The following is a 21,486-nucleotide window of genomic DNA, read 5'->3' on the forward strand; positions in this document are numbered from 1 at the left end:
AAGAAAAAAGGTGCAGCGAGAAGCCCCCACTGGACAGAGAACAGAGGCAACGTCTCCTAACAGGAAGAGTGGCACCTTAGCTGCCCTGACAGAACTGGGGACTCGGCTGTGCCATCCTCCTGCTGGCTCAAGGCCATTTCAGGAGTCAGATGCACAGGATGTGAGCTGGGACCCAGCTCCCACTTCCACGTGACCCCTGCATGGCCTGATGCCAGTGGGCACCCCTCCTCCACAGTGGGGCTGGAGTGCACTCTGCTGCAAAATGGAAGCCACTAGAAAAAGAGCTTTTAGGTCCCAAGAGCTTTTGACGTGATACTGGAAAAATAAAAAATCCCCAGAGCCTTCCAGCAGTGCCTGGTTTCTACAGTGGTTGTACCTAAACTGGTTTGCAGCCTGGCAGCAGACAGCTGTTCCAGTGTGTTTCTGGATTTCATCTCTTCCTTTTGAAACCAAATGTTGGATGAGGCGGTCTGTAAGGTCACTTTATTTTTCTTTTAAAAGGTTTTTTTTATATGCTTACTTTGAATATCAGTCTGTATTTAACACACCTTTGCATGTTCAGATGAATATAAATGTTGGCAAGGTTTTTTTTTAATTAAAATACAGTTGATTTACAATGTTGTACCAGTTTCTTAAAAAGAGCTTTGAAATATAGGCCATATACCATATGATTAACCCATTAAAGTACACAATTTAGTGATTTTTGGACTATTCACAGATGTGTATAACCATCACCATGACCAAATTTAGGGCATTTTTATTCTCTCAAGAAGAAATCCTATGCACTTGAGCTTTTTTCCCCTGCTGTCTGTCAATCCTCCTCTCCATCAACCCCAGGAAACCACTAAACCGCTTCTTTGCAGATTTCTCTGTTCTGATGTATGATTGGATGGAATTATATATTTCATATTTTTATTGGCTATTAGTATATCTTCCCAGGAGAAACATTTACTCAGATGTTTTGTCCTAGTTGAATGTTTGTCTTTTATTGTTGAACTGTAAGAGTTCATTATATGTTCTGGATACATGTTCCCTATGAGATATATAATTTTCAAATATTTTCTCCCAATCTGTTGGTCTTTTCCCTTTTTTTTTTTTTTTTGGCTGCAGCATGTGGAAGTTCCTGGCCTGGGGATTGAAACCTCACCACAGCAGGGACCCTAACCACTGCAGCAACAACTCAGGATCCTTAACCTGCTGCACCACAAGAGAATGCCTCACTTTAGTTTTGATGTCCTTTGAAACATAAACTTTTTCTAAGGTCATTTTTAACCAGGAGAGAGACAACATGGTGGGTCAAACATCAGTTCTACACAGATACCTGAGTCAACTGTGATGAGAAACTGAGAAAAATCTGTGCATCCAAGCTAGCCCTTTACTGAAGTGTGAAATGACTGGTAAGTCACTTTTAAACAGTATTTTCTGCATTGATGACAAACCTGATTGTGTATATTACATGAGTACAAGAAAAAAAGCACACAAACATGCTGCATTTATTTGAAACTTGAGGAAGCAAAGGCAAATTCAGTTTTGTTAATTGCTCTAAAGAACTGGAATTCATCACCCCAAAATTTAAAAAAAAAAGGACAAAAAAACCTGATAAGCCCCTCTGCACCCACTTTTTTTTCTTTTTAGGGCTATATCTGTGGCATGTGGAAGTTCGCAGGCTAGGTGTCAAATTGGAGCAGCAGCTGCCAGGCTACACCACAGCCACAGCAATGCAGTACCCAAGCCACATCTGTGACCCACACTGCCACTCGGGGCAATAATGGATCCTTAACCCCTGATGGAGGCCAGGGATCGAACCCGCATCCTTGTGGATGCTAGTTAGGTTCTTAACCCAAGCAGCCACGATGGAAACTCCCTGCAGCCACCGTTTTGCGTCAGTTAGTGGTGGTTCGTCTTCCAGCCCTGCGATGGAAAGATGGCTTGGTGTCCATTCGCACAGCCCTGTGGTGCCGCTGGTGGAGTAAAGGAAGCCAGCAGCTGCAGGGGCTGCATGGAACAGACTGTTTGGGTTGCATTAAGTGGAAACAAAGTAGACACCCCTAGCCATGCAGCTTGCTCCAAGAAATAGTTACCACACCTCCACTGTGGAGCAGTGGGACCCCCCAGCCTCTGCACTGGAGACCCTGTCTCTCCCTGAGCACTCGCTCCTTCCCACAAAATCTGGACCCTACTGGCTTTTAGAGCTGGAATTGACCCAAGGACACATCAGTCCACTTTCGGGCTCTTGGCCCTGATTAATCACATCCAGGGCCAGACAGATGCATACTCTCTGCCAGCTCCCACCCCTGAACAGGCCCATCGTTGGGAAGGTCAGCCCTCGTGTTGCTCGCTGCCACCGTACACTGGGTTCCGCCTCACATGGCACCTCCCTCCCAGGGCTGCTTGCTGTAAGCAGTGGCTTCCTTTTCCTTCTTCTGCATCTTTTTAACCATCGTCCCATGAAAACAGGGGTCTTTGTCAGGGTTCTTCACTGCCACACGCCCAGATTTGGAAAACTGTATGCAAAAGGTGCTCAGTAAATATGGAGTGAATTAATGAATGAGCAGGTTCAATATGGAAATGAAGATATGTGAGAAACACAAAGATGAAACCAAGATGTCTTCACATCGATTGACATAGCTGTTGTCAGGCTCCTTAGCACATAAGCGCCGTGTATGGCCCTGTGTTCCTTTAGTGGGCAGATCACTGCAGTCCCACCAAGGCGACCAGAACAGGATTTGACAGCAGTGTGTGCCAAACGGTTTTCTGGAGGCACAGAAACTTTCCTAGGGTCTCCTCCCTACCCTTGTAAACCCACCCACCAGACACAGGCCTGACTGCAGGCTCCTGCTCCTGCCAGAGCCCCAGCAGAGCCTCTGTGCTCAGCCCTGCCTCCTGACCCCCATCCAGCAACTTTTCATTAACAAACTCACAGGCAGCTGTTAATAAGAGCCTTGGACACTTGTAATTGCCACTGCTTGGTAAATGCAGAGTGTGTATGCGTCAGCATTGAATTCATGCTCGTTTCCTCTTTACTACTTGCCCCTTTCATGGTATAGTTAACTCTTACAAGTAATCATAATATTTTGATTAAAATTTATGTGCCGAGCTGAAATAAATATTAAACTATTTTGAATTTGTCATATTAGAACAATTTAGCCAAGAAAATAAGATACGAAGATATGCTTTATGATATTAGATATTTTGTGCTGTTACTATTAATGCATAATTTAAAAAATATTTTGATTTTCAGTAGCTAATAACAGCTACCAGTAATTGAACATGTTCCTGAAACCAAACCAGGGTCTGCTCCCTTTACACACAGCAAAGCCAATCTGCTGCCCCCAGGTGGTGGTGAAGGAAAGTGCAGCCTTTACTGCAGGACCCCCCTGCATGGGGCCAAGCAAGGAGACCTGGCAGCTCACGAACAAAAGACCCAAATTCCCTGGTGGCTTTCGGACAAGGACTCATAAAGGCCAGGTGAGGGGAGAGCACGGGGAGCCTGATCAGCCTGTGCACGTCCCTCTGACTGACGGATGGGTTTCCGGAGTCAACATCACCCACCTTCTGGTCTGGTGGTCTGGGGTCTACTTGCTGGTGGGCAGCAGTCAGTTTCTTGGCCTGCTGGGAGTTTCAGTATCTGCAGCACAGTTCAAGGAGATGACTCGGTCTTACCTTTTACCCTCGGGGAGGAAATGAAGGTCCCTGACTTTGTTTTATGGCTAAATTATTATTTTGATTTGACTGTTTTCCTGTTTTTGCCTTTTCTCACTTCTCTGATTAAATCTGCTCTTTGGAACTTGATGGAGGCCTGGGAGGCTAAAGCTTTTCTCCAAACAAGGGGTGGGGTACAGAAGGGGGATCTGTCACTGGAAAGGCCACACTGGGTCCTGCTTGGTTTCATACCCCCCATTTTGATATTCCTCAGTCCTAAGGGGAACGCTCTGGCCACTTCCTACTAAAAGGCAGCAAAGTCAGATTTTCAGATTTTCAGGATTAGAGGAAAGTCATCAACTTTATTATTTTTTATTGAACTATAGTTGATTTACAGTGTTTCAGGTGTACAGCAAAGTGATTCATTTATATACATGTGTGTATGTGTGTGTGTACACGGATTCTTTTCCATGACAGGTAATTATAAAATATTGAATATAGTTCCCTATGCTATACAGTATTTATTATCTATTTTATACATAGTAGTGTGTATCTTTTAATCCAAAATTCCTGATTTACCCCCCTCCTCCTTTCCCCTTTAGTAACCATGGTTTGCTTTCTATGTCTATGATTCTATGTTAGAACTTTAAGTTCATTTATATCATTTTTAAAAATTTCACATCTAAGTATTATTTTTTTTCTCTGCCTGACTTCACTTTGTATGATAATCTCTAGGTCCATCCATGTCACTGGAAATGGCATTATTTCACTCTTTTTTTATGGCTAATATTCCATTAGACACACACACACACACTCATCTTTATCATCTATAGACATTTAGGTTGCTTTCATGTCTTAGCTGTTGCAGAGAGTACTGCTATGAACATAGGGTACTTGTTATTTTAAAATTATAGTTTTATCTGGGTATGTATCTAGGAGTGGGATTGCTGGACCCTATAGTAGCTCTATTTTTAATTTTTTGAGAAGCCTCCATACTGTTCTCCATAGTTGCTGCACCAATTTACATTCCCACCAATAGTGCAAGAGGGTTTCCTTTTCTCCACACTTCCTCCAGCATTTGTTATTTGTAGACTTTTTGATGATGGCCACTCTGACTGGTGTGAGATAGTACTTCATTGTAGTTATTTTTTTCTTTTTTGGCTGCCCCAGGCCAGGGATCAGATCTGAGCCACAAAGTTGTGATCTGTGCTACAGCTGCAGCAATGCCATATCCTTTAATCCACTGTGCTGGGCAGGAATTGAACCTTCTGGCACTGCAGATGCTACTGATCTTATTGTGCCACAGTGGGAACTCCTATTTCATTGTAATTTTGGCTGCGTTTCTCTAATAATTAGGGATATTGAGCATCATTTCATGTACCTGTTGGCCATCTATATGTCTTCTTTGGGAAAATGTCTATTTAGAGCTTCTGCCCATTTTTTGATTGGGTTGTTATTTTGATGTTGACCTGTATGAGCTGTTTGTGTATTTTGGAAATTAATCCCTTGTTGGTCATATAATTTGCAAATATTTTCTTATATTCTGTAATTATCTTTCCATTGTGCATATAGTTTCCTTTGCTGTGCAAAAGCTTTAAGTTTGATTAGGTCCCATTTGTTTATTTTTGCTTTTGCTTCCACTACTCTAGGAGACAGATCTAAAAATATATTGCTGCAATTTATGTCAACGAGTGTTCTGTGTATGTTTTCCTCTGGTACATTTATAGCATCCAGTCCCACATTTAAGCCTTTAATCCATTTTGAGCTTATTTTTGTATATGATGTTAGAGATATTCCAGTTCCACTTTTACACGCAGCTGTCTGGTTCGCCTAGCACCATTTATGGAAGAGACTGTCTTTTTGCCACTGCGTATTCTTGCCTTGTTATAAATTGACCATAAGTGTGTGGGAGTTTTTTCTGGGCTTTCTATTCTGCTCCATTGATCTATGTGTCTGTTTTTGTGCCAGTACCATACTGTTTTGATTACTGTAGCTTTGTAGTATAGCCTGAAGCCAGGGAGCCTGATTCCTCCAGCTCATTCTTCTTTCTCAAGATTGTTTTGGATACTCAAGGTCTTTTGTATTTCCATACAAACTTAAACATTGTTTCAGTTCTGTGAAAACTGGCATGCACAACTGATAAGGATTGCATTGAATCTGTAGACTGCCTTGGGTAATATGGTCATTTTAACAATATTGATTCTTCTAATCTAAGAACATGATATAACTTTCCATATGTTTGTGTGGTCTTCAGTTTCTTTCAATGTCTTTGGAGTACAGGTTTTTTACCTCCTTAAGTAGGTTTATCCCTAAGTATTTTATTCTTTTTGACACTATGGTAAATGGGATTGTTTCCTTAATTTCTCTAATAGTTCATTGTTAGTGTATACAAATGCAACAGATTTCTATGTTTTACTTTTGTATCCTGCGACTTTACCAAATTCATTGATGAACTCTAGTAGTTTTCTAATGGCATCTTTAGGATTTTCTATTTATAGTATCATGACAGCTACAAAGTTTTACTTCTTCCTTTCAATTTGGATTATTTTCTTTTCTTTCTGTGACTGTTATGGCTAGGACTTCTAAAACTATGTTGAATAAGAGTGGTGAGACTGGACATCCCTATCTTGTTCCTAACCTTAGAAGATATGCTTTCAGCTTTTCACCATTGCATATGTTAGCTGTGGGTTTGTCATATGTTCTCTTTATTATTTTGAGGTATGTTCCCTCTATACCCACTTTCTGCAAAGTTTTTTTTTTAAATCATAAATGGATGTTGAATTTTATCAAAAGCTTTCTCTGCATCTATTGAGATGATCATACAGGGTTTTGTCTGTCTTTTAGGGCCATATCCATGGTATATGGAGGTTCCCAGGCTAGGCATCAAATCAGAACTACAGCCACCAGCCTACACCACAGCCATAGCAATACCAGATTTGAGCCACATCTGTGACCTACACCACAGCTCATGGCAATGCCATATCCCCAACCCTCATGGCTACTGGTCAGATTTGTTTCTGCTGAGCCACGATGGGAACTCCAGATTATACTGTTTTTATTCTTCAGCTTGTTAATGTGGTGTATCATACTGATTGATGTGTGGATAAATCTCATCTGATCAAGGTATATGATCCTTTAAAGGTATTGTTGGATCCCTTTTGCTAGTATTTTGTTGAGGATTTTTGCATCTATGTTCATCAATGATATTGGCTTGTAATTTTTTTGTGTGATATATATGCTTGATTTCGGTAGCAGGGTGATGGTGGCCTCATAGAATGAATGCAGAATTATTCCTTACTCTGTTTTTTTGGGGGGTTTGTTTTGTTTTTTGGGTTTTTTTTTGAAGAGTTTCATGAGGATAGGTGTTAACTCTTCTAAATGTTTGATAAAATTGGCCTGTGAAGCTATGTGGTCCTGGACTTTGGGGAATTTTTTGGTAATGTTTTTTTTTTGTTGTTGTTATTATTTTTTAAAGTTATTTCCCCAATACAATTTTTTTCTACTGTACAGCATACATGTATACATTCTATTTTTGCACATTATCATGCTCCATCATAAGTGACTAGACATAGTTCCCAGTGCTACACAGCAGGATCTCATTGCTAATCCATTCCAAAGGCAATAGTTTGTATCTATTAGCCCCAAGCTCCCAATCCACCCCACTCCCTCCCCCTCCCCCTTGGCAACCACAAGTCTATTCTGCAAGTCCATGAGTTTCTTTTCTGTGGAAAGGTTCATTTGTGCCTTATATTAGATTCCAGATATAAGTGATATCATATTGTCTTTCTCTTTCTGACTTACTTCACTCAGTATGAGAGTCTCTAGTTCCATCCATGTTGCTACAAATGGCATGATTTCATTTTTTATGGCTGAGTAGTATTCCATTGTGTATACATACCACATCTTCCTAACCCAGTCATCTGTCAGTGGACATTTGAGTTGTTTCCATGTCTTGGCTATTGTGAATAGAGCTGCAATGAACATGTAGGTGCACGTGTCTTCTTTTAAGGAAAGTTTTGTCCGGATATATGCCCAAGAGTGGGATTGCTGGGTCATGTGGTCATTCTATGTATAGATTTCTAAGGTATCTCCATACTGATCTCCATAGTGGTTGTACCAGTTTACATTCGTTTGTGGGGAGTTTTTAAATTACAGATTCAATTTCAGTATGGGTATTCATCTGTTCGAATTTTTTTATTTCTTCCTGCTTTGGTCTTAGAAGGTTGTACCTTCCTAAGAATTCCTCCATTTCTTCCAGGTTGTTCATTTTATTGGCATATAGGTACTCATAGTAGTCTCTTCTGATCCTTTGTATTTCCGCGATGTTGGCTATAACTTTTTCATTCATGATTTTATTGATTTGGTCGCTCTTTTTCTTGATGTGTCTGGTTAAAAGTTTATCAACTTTATCTTTTCAGCTTTTGGTTTCATTCATCTTTTCTACCTTTTTCTAGTATCTATTTCACTTATTTCTGCTGATTTTCTTAAAAACCTGTTCATGATTTCTTTCCTTCTACTAACTTTGGGTTTGTTTGTTTGTTTGTTTTTTATAGTTGCTTTAGGTGTAAGATTAGGTTGAGATTTTTCTTATTTCCTGAGGTAAGACTATACTGTATTGCTATAAACTTCCCTCTTAGGACTGTTTTTACTATGACCCATGGGTTTTATTTTTTTTGTCTTTTCTAGGGCTGCTCCTGTGGCATATGGAGGTTCCTAGGCTAGGGGGCCAATTGGAGCTGTAGCCACCAGCCTACGCCAGAGCCACAGCAACACGGAATCCAAGCTGCATCTGCAACCTACACCACAGCTCATGGTACTGCCAGATCCTTAACCCACTGAGCAAGGCCAGGGATCAAACCCACAACCTCATGGTTCCTAGTCGGATTCATTAACCACTGCACCACTACAGGAACTCTGACTCATGGGTTTTAGATCGTCATGTTTTCCTTTTCATTTGTTTCTAGGTGTTTTTTATGTTGCCTCTTTAATTTTTTCAGTGATACATTGGTTTAGAATATTGTTTAACCTCCAGGTGTTTGTGGGTTTTGCTGTTTTCTTTAAATTTCTTGTGGTTGATTTCTAATCTCAAAGGGTTATGGTCAGGAAAAAATGCTATGATAAGATTTCTGTTTTCTTAAGTTTACCAAGGCTTGATTTGTGGCTCAGCATGTGCTCTGTCCTGGAGAATGTTCCATGTGCATTTGAAAAGAATGTGTATTCTATTGCTTTTGGATGGAATGCTCTATAAATATCAATCAAGTACATCTGGTCTAATGTGTTCTTTAAGGCTTGTGTGTCCTTATTTTCTGTCTGGATGATCTGTCCATTGATGTAAGTGGGGAGTTCAAGTCACCTATTATTGTGTTACTGTCAATTTCTTTTATGTCTGTTAATATCTGCCTTATATATTGAGGTGTTTCTGTGCTGGATGCATATATATTTCCAATTGTGATAGCTTCTTCTTGGATTGACCCCTTGATCATTATGTAGTATCTTTGTCTTTTCTAACAGTCTCTCTCCATATATATATATTTACTTTATTTTTGTCTTTTTAGGGCCACACCCATTGCATATGGAAGTTCCCAAGCTAGGAATCAGAGCTGAGCTGCCAGCCTACTCCACAGCCACAGCAACACCAGATCTGAGCTGCATCTGTGGTCTACATCACAGGTCATGGCAATGCCAGATCCTTTAACCCACTAAGTGAGGCCAGGGATTAAACCTGAGTCCTCATGAGTACTAGTCAGGTTTATTACTGCTGAGACACAACAGAAACTCCAGTCTTTATTTTAGAAGACTGACATGAGTATTGCTAGTCCAGTTTTCTTTTGATTTCCATTTTCATGGAATACCTTTTTCCATCCCCTCACTTTCAGTCTATATGTGTCTCTAGATCTGAAGTGAGTCTCTTACAGGCAGCAAATATGCTGGTATTTTTTGTTTTTTTTTTTGTTTTTTTTTTTTTGTTTTTTGGCTGCACTTGCTGAATATGGAAGTTCACTGGCCAGGTTTTGAAACTGCACTGCAGCTGTGACCTGTGCCACAGTTACAGCAATGCCAGATCCTTAACCTGCTGCACCGCATAGGTTTCCCAGGTCTAGTTTTGTATCCATTCAGGCAGTCTGTCTTTTGGTTGGAAAATTTAGTCCATTTATGTTTAAGGTAATTATTGATATATATATATACACACACACACACACACACACACATATATACACATATACATACACACACACATTTATACATATATATAATTTTTGTTTTTTAGGGCCACACACATAGCATATGGAGGTTCCCAGGCTAGGGGTCAAGTCAGAGCTACAGCTGCCAGCCTACACCACAGCCATAGCAATGCAGGATCTAAGTCACCTCTGCAACCTACACCATAGCTCACAGCAATGCCAGATCCCTAACCCACTGAGTGAAGCCATGGATTGAACCCACAACCTCATGGTTCCTAGTTGATTCATTTCCACTGTGCCACAACAGGAATTCCGATATGAATGTTCTTACTGCCATTTTGTTAATGTTTTAGATTTGTTTTTCTTTTGTTCTGGTGGTTTGGTAACTATCTTTAGTGTTATGTTTAGATTCCTTTTTGTGTATTTATGCATTATAGATTTTTGGTTTGTGGTTATCAGGCTTTTGTGTAGCAGTCTATCCACACATGATGTATGTATATATATGTATATACATACACACACATACATGTGATTGTCCTAAGTTGTCAATCTCTTAATTTCAAATGAATTTTAAATACCCTGCATTTGTACTCTCCTCCCCTCATAATTAGTCAATATTATATTTACATCTATTTTGTGTATCCCTTAACTGCTTATTTATGTGTACAGATGATCTTATTTCTTTTGTTTTTTGCTCTCCCTAGTAGCTTTATGGATGATTTCCTCTCTTTACTGTATGTTTGCCCTTACCAGTGAGGTTTTTCATTCCATAATCTTGTTTCTAGTTGTGGCCTTTTATTTTTCACCTAGAGAAGCTCCTATAACATTTATTGGTTTGGTGATGTGTATTCCTTTAGCCTTTTCTTGTCTGTAAAATTTTTGTTTTTCATCAAATGAAAGAGAGCCTATGGGATATAGGTTTTTCCCTTCCATCACCTTAAATATACCATGCCGCTCCCTTTTGCCCTGCAGTTTCTGTTGAAAAATCTGATAGTTTTATGGCAATTTCCTTGTATGTTATTTGTTGCTTTTCCCTTGCAGCTTCTAGTATTCTTTCAATATTTTGTCATTTTTAATATGTCTTGGTGTATTCCTCCTTGGGTGCAGGATGTGACTGCACATCTTGCACTTTGGTGACTTTTTCCTTTCCCAGGTGAGTGAGGTTTTCAGCTATTATCTCTTCAAATATTTTCTCAGGCCCTACCTCTCTTCTCTTTCTGGGATCCCTATAATGTGAACATTAGTGCACTTGATGTTGTTCCAGGAGTCTCTTAAACTGTCCTAATTTCATTTTTGTTTCTGTTCAGCAGCAATGATTTCCACTACTGTCTGCTAACTCACAGATCCATTCTTTTGAATCATTTGGTCAACTACTGATTCCTTCTAGTTTTACATTCAGTTATTTTATTTTTTGTTTGGTTGTTCTTTATATGTTCAAATTCTTTGATAAAAACTTCTAATTTCTTGTTCTATGCATCCATTCTCCTCCTTAGATCTTGGATCATCTTTACAATCATTACTTTGGACTCTGTCTCTGGGTAGGTTGCCTAACTCAGTTCTTTTTCTGGGTTTTTATCTCGTCCCTTTACCTGGAATGTTTTCCTCTGCTGTCTCATTTTAAGCTGTTCTCTGTATTTTTATGTATATGGTATGTTATTTATGCTTCCTGACTTGGAAGAGTGGCTCTCTGTAGGAGGCACCCTCTACAATTCAGCAGTGTTCTTCCTTCTCATCACCCAAGCTGTACACTCTAGGTTCCTATGAGGGATACATAGGTCCTTCTCTTGCGGTGGGCTATGTGTTAGTCTGATAAGCTTTTCGGTCCCTAGTCTGGCTGGGTGCCAGGCCCTGCCTTGTGTGGATGATGCTGGCTGCTATTTAGTGGGGCCTGGTCACAAGGTGGCTGGTTGTGAGATCCTAGTGGGCCCTGAGGCTCCTGTTGGCTCACTGGTAGGTGGAATTAGGGTCCTGAAGACTCAGGGGCTGCTACCCACCCACTGGCAGGTGAAGCCAGATCCTATGACTAGTGCCAGACTACTGGCAGGCAGAGCTGGCTCCTGAAGTCTGGCTGTAACACCCAGGGATTTCAGAGCTCATTCAGATTTGGTTGGGTAAGGGTGTTGGGTATGGGGTCAGGGCATCCCAAAGTTTGTGCTGGCCTATCAGCAGGCAGGGCCAGTACCTGGGCCCATTTGATCCTCAGGTAGGGTCTGGCCTGTGTTGCAGGATTGTAGTTTTTTTGCTTTGGGTGTCTGTCTTATGAATGAGGCTGGTCAAGAGGCTCGTGCAAGCTTCCTGGAGGGAGGGGCTGGTGCCTGTTCACTGGGGGGTGGAGCTGGGTCTTGGCCCTCTGGTGGGATGGGCCATGTCAAAGGGCATGTCCAGAGGTGGCTGTGGGCTCTTTATTCTTAGGCAGCCTGTCTGCTGACTATGTGGCCAGGACTTGGCACTCATGATCCACATGGCAGCCATCAGCCTCAGCAGTGTTCATATAGCTTAATGTTCTCCAATATACCTACCCTCAGTATTTATGTTCCCAGGGTGAGGTGCTGCTGTCCCCTGCCTCTCCAGGAGACCCTGTAAGACCCGCTGGTAAGTCTGGCCCAGGCTATCAAATTCCTCCTTTTGCCACTGGTCCTGGTATGTGTGAGATTTTGTGTGCATCCTTTAAGACTGAGGTCTCTATCTCCCCCCAGTCCTCTGGGGCTCCTGCAATTAAAGCCAAATGCTCTGGGAGCTCATCTTCTCCGTGCCAGACCCTCACTCAGATGGGGGAGCCTGATGTGAGGCTCTAAATTCTCACTCCTTGGGAGAACCTCTGCAGGATAATTACTCTCCAGTTTGTGGGGTCGCCCACCAGGGGACTATGGAATTTTGACTGTGTCAAGAGTCTGCCCCACCTACTGGTTTCATTGTGGTTCCTTCTTTATGTCTTTAGTGTAGATCTTTTATAGTAGGTTCCAGTCTTCCTTGCCATGGTTATTCTGCATTGGCCATGACTTTGGTGAGCTCATGAGAGGAGCTGAGATGAGGGCTTGCTCGTCTGCCATCTTGGCTGCCCAATCTCTCATTGACATTAATTTTAAAGGATTTTTGAGTCTTGATGAGATAAAGCTGTGAGAGTAGGATGATGTGGATCTCACCTCTTCCCACAAACACATCAGGAATCCATCTACAAATAGAATAATCTTCATAGGACACTTACTGAACACTGGCAGGCCTCAAACACCTGCAGTACAAGAAGGATCTCCACATAATTGGGTAGGACGAAGGGAAAAAAGACAGAAAAGAGAAGTGGAAGCAGTTTAGGACCTGCAACCCTGGAGCTAAAGAGGGAGGTCAGCTAGGACAGGAAAGGTACTTCTGAGGCCTGGAGGAGGACACAGCACTGGTCTGCGGCAGGTGGGACACAATGAGACCTATACTGATGGTCCATTCCATCCCCTGCATGTCCCAGCCTGAAACTTGTGACCATGGATACAGCACAGGCCGGGTGCTGAAACATGAGGTTTTAGAGAATAGACTTGGGGAGAGAACTGCAGGTGACTGTGCCAAGGCAGCCTGGAGGGTGGAAGGCATAACACCACAGCCAGGAATGTCTGGGGAGGTGGCCTGGGTGGCCACAGAAACTAAGCACCATTGTTAAGTGATATCAAGGGGCGGAGCCACCATTGCAGCCTCTTCCCTCACGCAGGCCCCTGCCCCTGCAGGCCCTGAGGGAAGCTCCCACTTGGGGCCTTGCCTCTGCAGGCCCTGAGGGAGCCTCCCACTTGGGCAGACATGCTTGCTCCAAGCTCTGGCTTGCCACACCCACAAAAGTGAGATCATGCAACTGGTCACTGCCCACCCACCTCCCACCTGGGCAGTCTCCAGTGGGTTGCCCACATGCAGAGGTGGAGTTTAACCACAGCTGAGCCCCATGGGCCATGTGACTAAGGAAGAAGAGCAGAAATCTCTCTCCCTGGCTGTGAGAACCTCAGATTTATACCTCCACTGCTGACTTTGTAAAGTCAGCACCTATGGAACATTCCAATGGACGAGTACTCCCACAGCTAAGACAGATCTGGTTTTAGTAGCTTTGGGCTTTGTGGTCACATACACACAGCAGCTAGACCAGGAGCTGCCTCCGTAGCTCCCACAGCAGGCCAAGATGCACGACTATTGCTGTCCTCAGACCTGATTTCGATGGATCTGCGGTGGTAGCATGGTGAAAACACCACCTGAGAGATAACATGGCCAACTGCCAGCATACCCAAAGTTCAGGTGGGGCTGAGAGCCATGCCAACAATAGCGTACTTTGTAAACCCACACAACAGGTCAAAGGTGACACAACAAAGCACACTCACAAGTGAACAGCTCCAGCAGAGGAATACTCACAGGCTCCTCTCCTGGTGGGAGCACTCTAGTTCTGCCTACTTCACCCCACAGGGCAGAAACACAGCTTATAAACAGCTCTGGGGGCTCCTGCTCGAATAGCTAGGGAGCATATCCTCCTCCTGACATGGCAGTGACAACCACAGAAAAAAGAGGAAGCCCTACTCAATATCCAGTGCAGGCTCTGGTCACCACTACATCAATCACACCTCCTATCAAGGGGATAACAGTTAGCATACACTTAGGAAAGAGGTGGCAGGTATCCACAATAAAAGTGGCCCTGTATCAAAAAATTTAAACTCCTATAGGGTGCCTAAGGTTGTCCTGAGCTCACAGCCTAAACACCCCTCTTGAGCATGACCACCCAAGGAATAAGACCCACCTCCACTCATCACTGGGCAGGCACCAGTCACTCCCACCAGGAAACCTGCACAAACCCCTAGACCAAAATTACCCACCAGGGAGCAGACACCAGAAGGAAGAGGCCCCACAATCCTTCAGCCTGCAGAAAGGAGACAGAAAGTCAGGCAAAATGAGAAAACAGAAAAATGTGTTTCAGATGAAGGAACAAGTTAAACCCCCCCCCCACACACACAAACAAAAAAACAAATAAATGAAGAGAGATTGGCCATCTACCTGAAAATGGGAATGATGATAGCAAGGATGATTCAAGATCCCCCAAAAAGAATGGAGGGACAGTTCAAGAAGTTAAATGTTTAACAAAGAGCTAGAAGATCTAAAGAACGAAGATGAACAATACTGAAATGAAAAACACTCTAGAAGGAATCAATAGTAGAATAACCTAGGGAAAAGAATGAGTAAGTAAACAGGAAGACAGAGTGGAGGAAATCACTGCCACAGAAAAAGAATAAAGAAAAAAGAATAAAAAGAAATAAGGACAGTCTAAGAGACCTCTGGGACAACATTAATGTACCAACATTCGCATTACAGGCATCCCAGAAGGAGAAGAGAAAGAGAAAGGCCCAAGAAAATATTTGCAGAAATTACAGCTGAAAAATTCCCTAACATGGGAAAGGAAACACTCAAGTTCAGGAAATGCAAAGAATCCCATATAGGATAAATGCAAAGAGGAACATGCCAAGACACATATTAATAAAGCTGACAAAAAATATTAAAAGCAACAATGGAAAACCAACAAATAATATACAAGGGAACCCTCATAAGGCTATCAGTAGATTTTTCAGCAGAAACTCTGCAGACCAGAAGGGAGTGGCATGACTTGTTTAAAACTGATGAAAGGGAAAACTCTTCAACCAAGAATACTCTACCCAGCAATGATCTTATTCAGATTTGATAGAGAAATCAAAAGCTTTTCAGACAAGCAAAAGCTCAGTGAATTCAGCACCACCACCCCAGGTTTGTAACTGCTCAAAAAATTTCTCTAAGCAGAAAAGACAAGACCACAACTAGAAACAAGAAAATTACTAAGAGGAAAGTTCACTGGTAAAGGCAAACATAAAATAAAAGTAGGAAATCAGCCACAGTTGAATATGATATCAAAACTATCAATCATGAGGAAAGTACAAATGCAGAATAATCAAAATATATTTGAAATTAAGAGACCAGCAACCTAAAACAATTACATATATACAGACTACATATCAAAATCTCATAGGAATTGCAAACCAAAAAGTACAATAGACATATACAAAAAGAAAAAACAAACTAAATACAATACTAAAGATAATCATCAAGTCACAAGAGAACAAAAGAGGAATGAAAGAAAAAAGATAAAAAATAACAAATCCAAAACAACAAAATGCCAATAAGTATACACATATGGATAATTACACTGAATGTAAATAGATTAAATGCTCCAATCAAAAGACATACACAGCGACCCACTTCAGATCTAGGGACACATACAGACTGAAAGTGAGCAGATGGAAAAGTGTATTCCCCACACGGGAAATCCAAAGACAGAGTAGCAATACTCATATCAGGCAAAATGGGCTTTAAATGAAGACAGTTACAAAGGAAAAAGAAGTCCACTACAAAATGATCAAGGGATCAATCCAATAAGAAGATATCACAATTGGAAATATTATATACACCTAACACAGGAGCACCTCAGTACATAAAGCAAATATTAACAGACATAAAAGGAGAAATTGGCAGTAACCTAATAATAGCAGGGGACTTGAACACCCCACTTACATCAATGGATGATCATCCAGACAGAAAATCAATTAAGGAGAGATAGGCCTTAAATGATACACTAGACAAGATAGATTTAATTGATATTTATAGAACATTCCATCCAAAAGCAACAGAATACAAATTCAAGTGCATATATAGACCATTCTCCAGGATAGATCACATGCTAGGCCATGAATCAAGCCTTGATAAACTTAAGAAAACTGAAATATTATCAAGCATCTATTCCAACCACACAGAGGTTAGAAATCAACAAGAAAAAAAAAAGGAATATACAGAAAAAATATTCTACTAAATAACCAATAGATCACTGAAGAAATTAAAGAGGAAACTTTAAAAAAAAAAAAACCCTAGAGACAAATGAAAATGAAAACACCAGAGCTCCTGCTGTGGCACAGTGGGTTATGAATCCGACTGCAGTGGCTCGGGTTGCTGTTTCACTCCCCTGCCTGGCACAATGGGTTAAAGGATCTGGCATTGCAACAGCTGTGCTCTAAGTTGCATCTGTGGCTTGGATTCAGTCCCTGGCTCAGGAACTTCGATGTGCTGCAGGTGCAGCCATAAAAAAGAACACGAAAAAGAAAACACAACAATCCAAAGCCCATGGGCCACAGCAAACACAGTTCTAAGAGGGAAGTTTATAGCAATATAATCTTAACCTCTCAAACAACATAACCTTACACCTAAAGCAACTAGAGAAAGAACAAACAAAACCCAAAGTTAGTGGAAGGAAAGAAATCATAAACATCAGAGCAGAAATCAATAGAGACTAAAAAACAATAGAAAAGAAATCAAAACTTAGTTATTTGAAAAGATAAGCAAAATTTATAAACTTTTAACCAGATTCATCAAGCAAAAAAAAAAAAAAAAAAGGACCAAACTGATAAAATCACAAATGAAAAAGAAGTTACAACTGACACCACAGAAATACAAAGGATCAGAAGAGACTACTATGAGCAAATATATGCCAATAAAATGGACAACCTAGAAGAAACTGATGAATTCTTAGAAAAGGTACAACCTTCCAAGACTGAACTAGGAACAAATAAAAAATATGAATGTACCAATCACAAGTACTGAAATTGAAACTGTGATTTTAAAACTTCTGAAAAATAAAAGTTCAGGACTAGATGGCTTCTCAGGCTAATTCTATCAAACATTTAGAAAAGAGTTAACATTTATTCTTCTGAGACTCTTCAAAAAAACTGCAGAGTAAGGAACATTTCTGCACTCATTCTATGAAGCCACCATCACCTTGATACCAAAACCAGGGAAAGATACCACAAAAAAAGAAAACTACAGGCAATACCACTGATGAACATAAATGTAAAAATCCTCAACAAAATATTAACAAATTGGGAGTTCGCATCGTAGCTCAGTGGTTAACGAATCTGACTAGGAACCATGAGGTTGCAGGTTCGATTCCTGGCCTTGCTCAGTGGGTTAATGATCTGGCGTTGCCCTGAGCTGTGGTGTAGGTCGCAGACGTGGCTCGGATCCTGCATTGCTGTGGCTCTGGCGTAGGCTGGCAACTACGGCTCTGATTCAACCCCTAGCCTGGGAACCTCCATATGCCACAGGAGTGGCCCAAGAAATGGCAAAAAGACAAAAAAATATATATTAATAAATTGAATCCAGCAATACATTAAGAGGATCATACACCATCATCAAGTGGGGTTTATCCCAGGAATGAAAGGACTTTTCAATATCCCCAAATCAAGCAGTGTGATACACCATATTAACAAACTGAAGAATAAAAACCATGTGATCATCTAAATAGATGTAGAAAAAGTTCCTGGTAAAATTCAATATCTATTTATGATAAAAACTCTCTAGAAAGTAAACATAGAGGGAACCTACCTCAACATAATAAAGGCTATATATGACAAACCCATAGCTAACAATATTCTCCATGGTGAAAAGCTGAAAGCATTTCCACTAAGATTAGGAACAAGACAAGGATCTCCACTCTCATTTTTTATTCAACATAGTTTTGAAAGTCCTAGCCCCGGTTATCAGAGGAGAAAAAGAAATAAAAGGAAGCCAAATTGAAAAAGAAGTAAAACTGTCACCGTTTGCAGATGACATGATGTTGTACATAAAAAAATCCTAAAGATGCTAAGAGAAAACTATTAGAGCTAATCAATAAATTCAGTAAAACTACAGGGTACAAAATACACAGAAATCTCTTGCATTCCTATACACTAACAATGAAAGGCCAGAAAGTAAAATTAGGGAAACAATCCCATTTACCATCACATTAAAATGAATAAAAATGCTTAGGAATAAACCTATCTAAAGAGGTAAAATAGCTGTATTCCTAAAACTATAAGACTGATAAAAGAAATCAAAGATGACACAAACAGATGGAAAGCTATACCGTGCTCTTTCATCAATATTGTTAAAATGAGCATACTGCCCAAGGCAATCTACAGAATCAATGTAATTCCTATTCAATTACCAATGGGATTATTCACGGAACTAGAAGAAAAAAATTTTTTAATTTGTACATAAACACAAAAGGCCCCAAATAGCCCAAGCAATCCTGAAAAAGAAAAATGGAACTACAGAAATCAGGCTCCTTGACTTCAGACTATACTGCAAAGCTACAGTGATCAAAACAGTATAGTACTGGCACACAAACAGAAGTATAGATCAAGAAAACAGAATAAAAAGCTCAGAGATAAACCCACATACCTACGGTTAACTAATCTATGACAAAGGAGGCAAGAATATACAATCAGAAGAAAAGACAGTCGCTTCAATAAGTAGTTCTAGGAAAACTGGAAAGCTACATGTAAAAGTGAAATCAACATTCTCTAACACCATACACAAAAATAAACTTAAAATGGATTAAAGATCTAAATGTAAGGCCAGATACTATAAAATTCCTAGAGGAAAACATAGGCAGAACATTCTTTGACAAATTGCTGCGAGAAGCAATATCTTTTTAGATCCACCTCCTAGAGCAATGAAAATAAAAACAAACAAATGGGACCTAATTAAACTTAAAAACTTGTGCACAGCAAAGGAAATCATTGGAAAAAAACCGAAAAGACAATCCACAGAATGAGAAAAAAATCTTTGCAACTGAAGCGACCAATAAGAGCCTAATCTCTAAAATATACAAACATCTCCTGCAGGTTTTTTGTTTGTTTGTTTTGTTTGTTTCCTCATCTACAGCATGTGGAAGTTCCTGGACTAGGGATAAAACCTATGCCACAGAAGCAACCTGAGCCACCCAGTATCAGATCCTTAACTCATTGCACCACAAGGGAACAACTCATGCAGCTTTATATACATATAAAATCCAATCAAAAAATGGTCAGAAGATTTAAACAGATTTCTTGGTGTTCCCTTTGTGGCTCAGCAGGTTAAGAACTGGACAGTCACCATGAGGATGCAGGTTTGATCCCTGGCCTCACTCAGTGGGTTAAGGATCCAGCATTGCCACAAGCTGCTGTGTAGGTCACAGATGTGGGGCTTGGATCCAGTGTTGCTATGGCTGTGGTGTAGGCTTCAGCTCCAGCTTTGATTTGACCCATAGCCAGGGAACTTCCTTATGCCACAGATGTGGCCCTAAAAAGGAAAAAAACAAGAAAAAATAGACATTTCTCCGAAGAAGACAAGCAGATGGTCAACAGACACATGAAAAGATACTCAACATAGCTAATTGTTAGATAAATGCAAATTGAAACTATGCAGTATCACCTCATACCAGTTAGAATGGCCATTATCAAAAAGTCTATAGATAATAAATGCTGGAGAGGGTATGGAAAAAAGGGAACCTTCTTACCCTGTTGGTGGGAATGTAAATTAGTACAACCACTATGGAAAACTGTATGGAGATTCTTCAGGAAACTAAATATAGAATTACCATATGATCGAGCAGTCCTACTCCTGGGGATCTATGTGGAAAAAACCTTAATTTGAAGAGATAACGTACCCTAGTGTTCATACCAGCAAGACATGGAAACAACCTGAACATCCATCAACAGAAGAATGGATAAAGAAGATATGGTGCATATACACAATGGAATACTACTCAGCCATAAAAAAGAACAAAACAATGCAATTTGCAGGAGTTCCCATTGTGGCTCAGTGGTTAACAAACCCGACTAAGATCCATGAGGGCTTGGGTTCAATCCCTGGCCTTACTCAGTGGATTAAGGATCTGACGTTTCAGTGAGCTCAGACACAGCTCAGATCCGGCGTTGCTGTGTGGCTGTGGAATAGGCTGACAGCCATAGTTCCGATTCGACCCCTAGCCTGGGAACCTCCATATGCCACAGGTATGGCCCTAAAAAGACAAACGCCAAAAAAAAAAAATGCCATTTGCTGAGGTTTGGATGGACCTAGAGATTATCATACTAAGTGAAGTCAGACAGAGAAAGACAAATACCATATTATATCACTTATATGTGGAATCTAATAAAATACCATACAAAATAACTTATTTATGAAATAGAAATCAACTCATAGATTTCAAAATCAAACTTAAGATTACCAAAGGGGAAACTGTGGGGGAGAGGGATAAACTAAGAGGATGGGAATAACAGATAGACACTAATATATATAAAATAGGATAACAAGGACCTAATATATAGCATAGGGAAATCTAAATATTCTGTAATAACTTATGTGGGACAAAAGAATGGATATATATATACATGTATATCTGAAACTAATACAACATTGTTAGTCAATAAGTTTTTTTTTTTTTAAAAGAATTCTTGAGTCTCAAGCTTAGCATCAATATTTTGTATTATGAAAATATTACCTCTCGATTCCTCTTCATAGCTCCTGGACAAATATTTGAAAATTAGCAGTCACATCACAGTGAATATAATGACCAAAAGGCACGCTTGTAGTATTCCTTGAAAGAGTCCTCCTATTCCACATGCAGTCAGAAAAAAAAAAAAGTTTTGAAGTGGGTCTTCCTTACGTACATTCTGTAACCAAGGAGCCTTTTGAATTACTCTACTTATTTGGGTTTCAACTTTTCTGGGGTTATTCATATATATATAGAAGGAGCTCTAGGCTATTACACACATTTCCTTTTTTGCTAGTACTATTCTGGCTCAAGAACCTTATGTCTTCTGCTGGGGGG

Source organism: Phacochoerus africanus, chromosome 8, assembly GCF_016906955.1.
Source record: "Phacochoerus africanus isolate WHEZ1 chromosome 8, ROS_Pafr_v1, whole genome shotgun sequence".
NCBI lineage: Eukaryota > Metazoa > Chordata > Mammalia > Artiodactyla > Suidae > Phacochoerus > Phacochoerus africanus.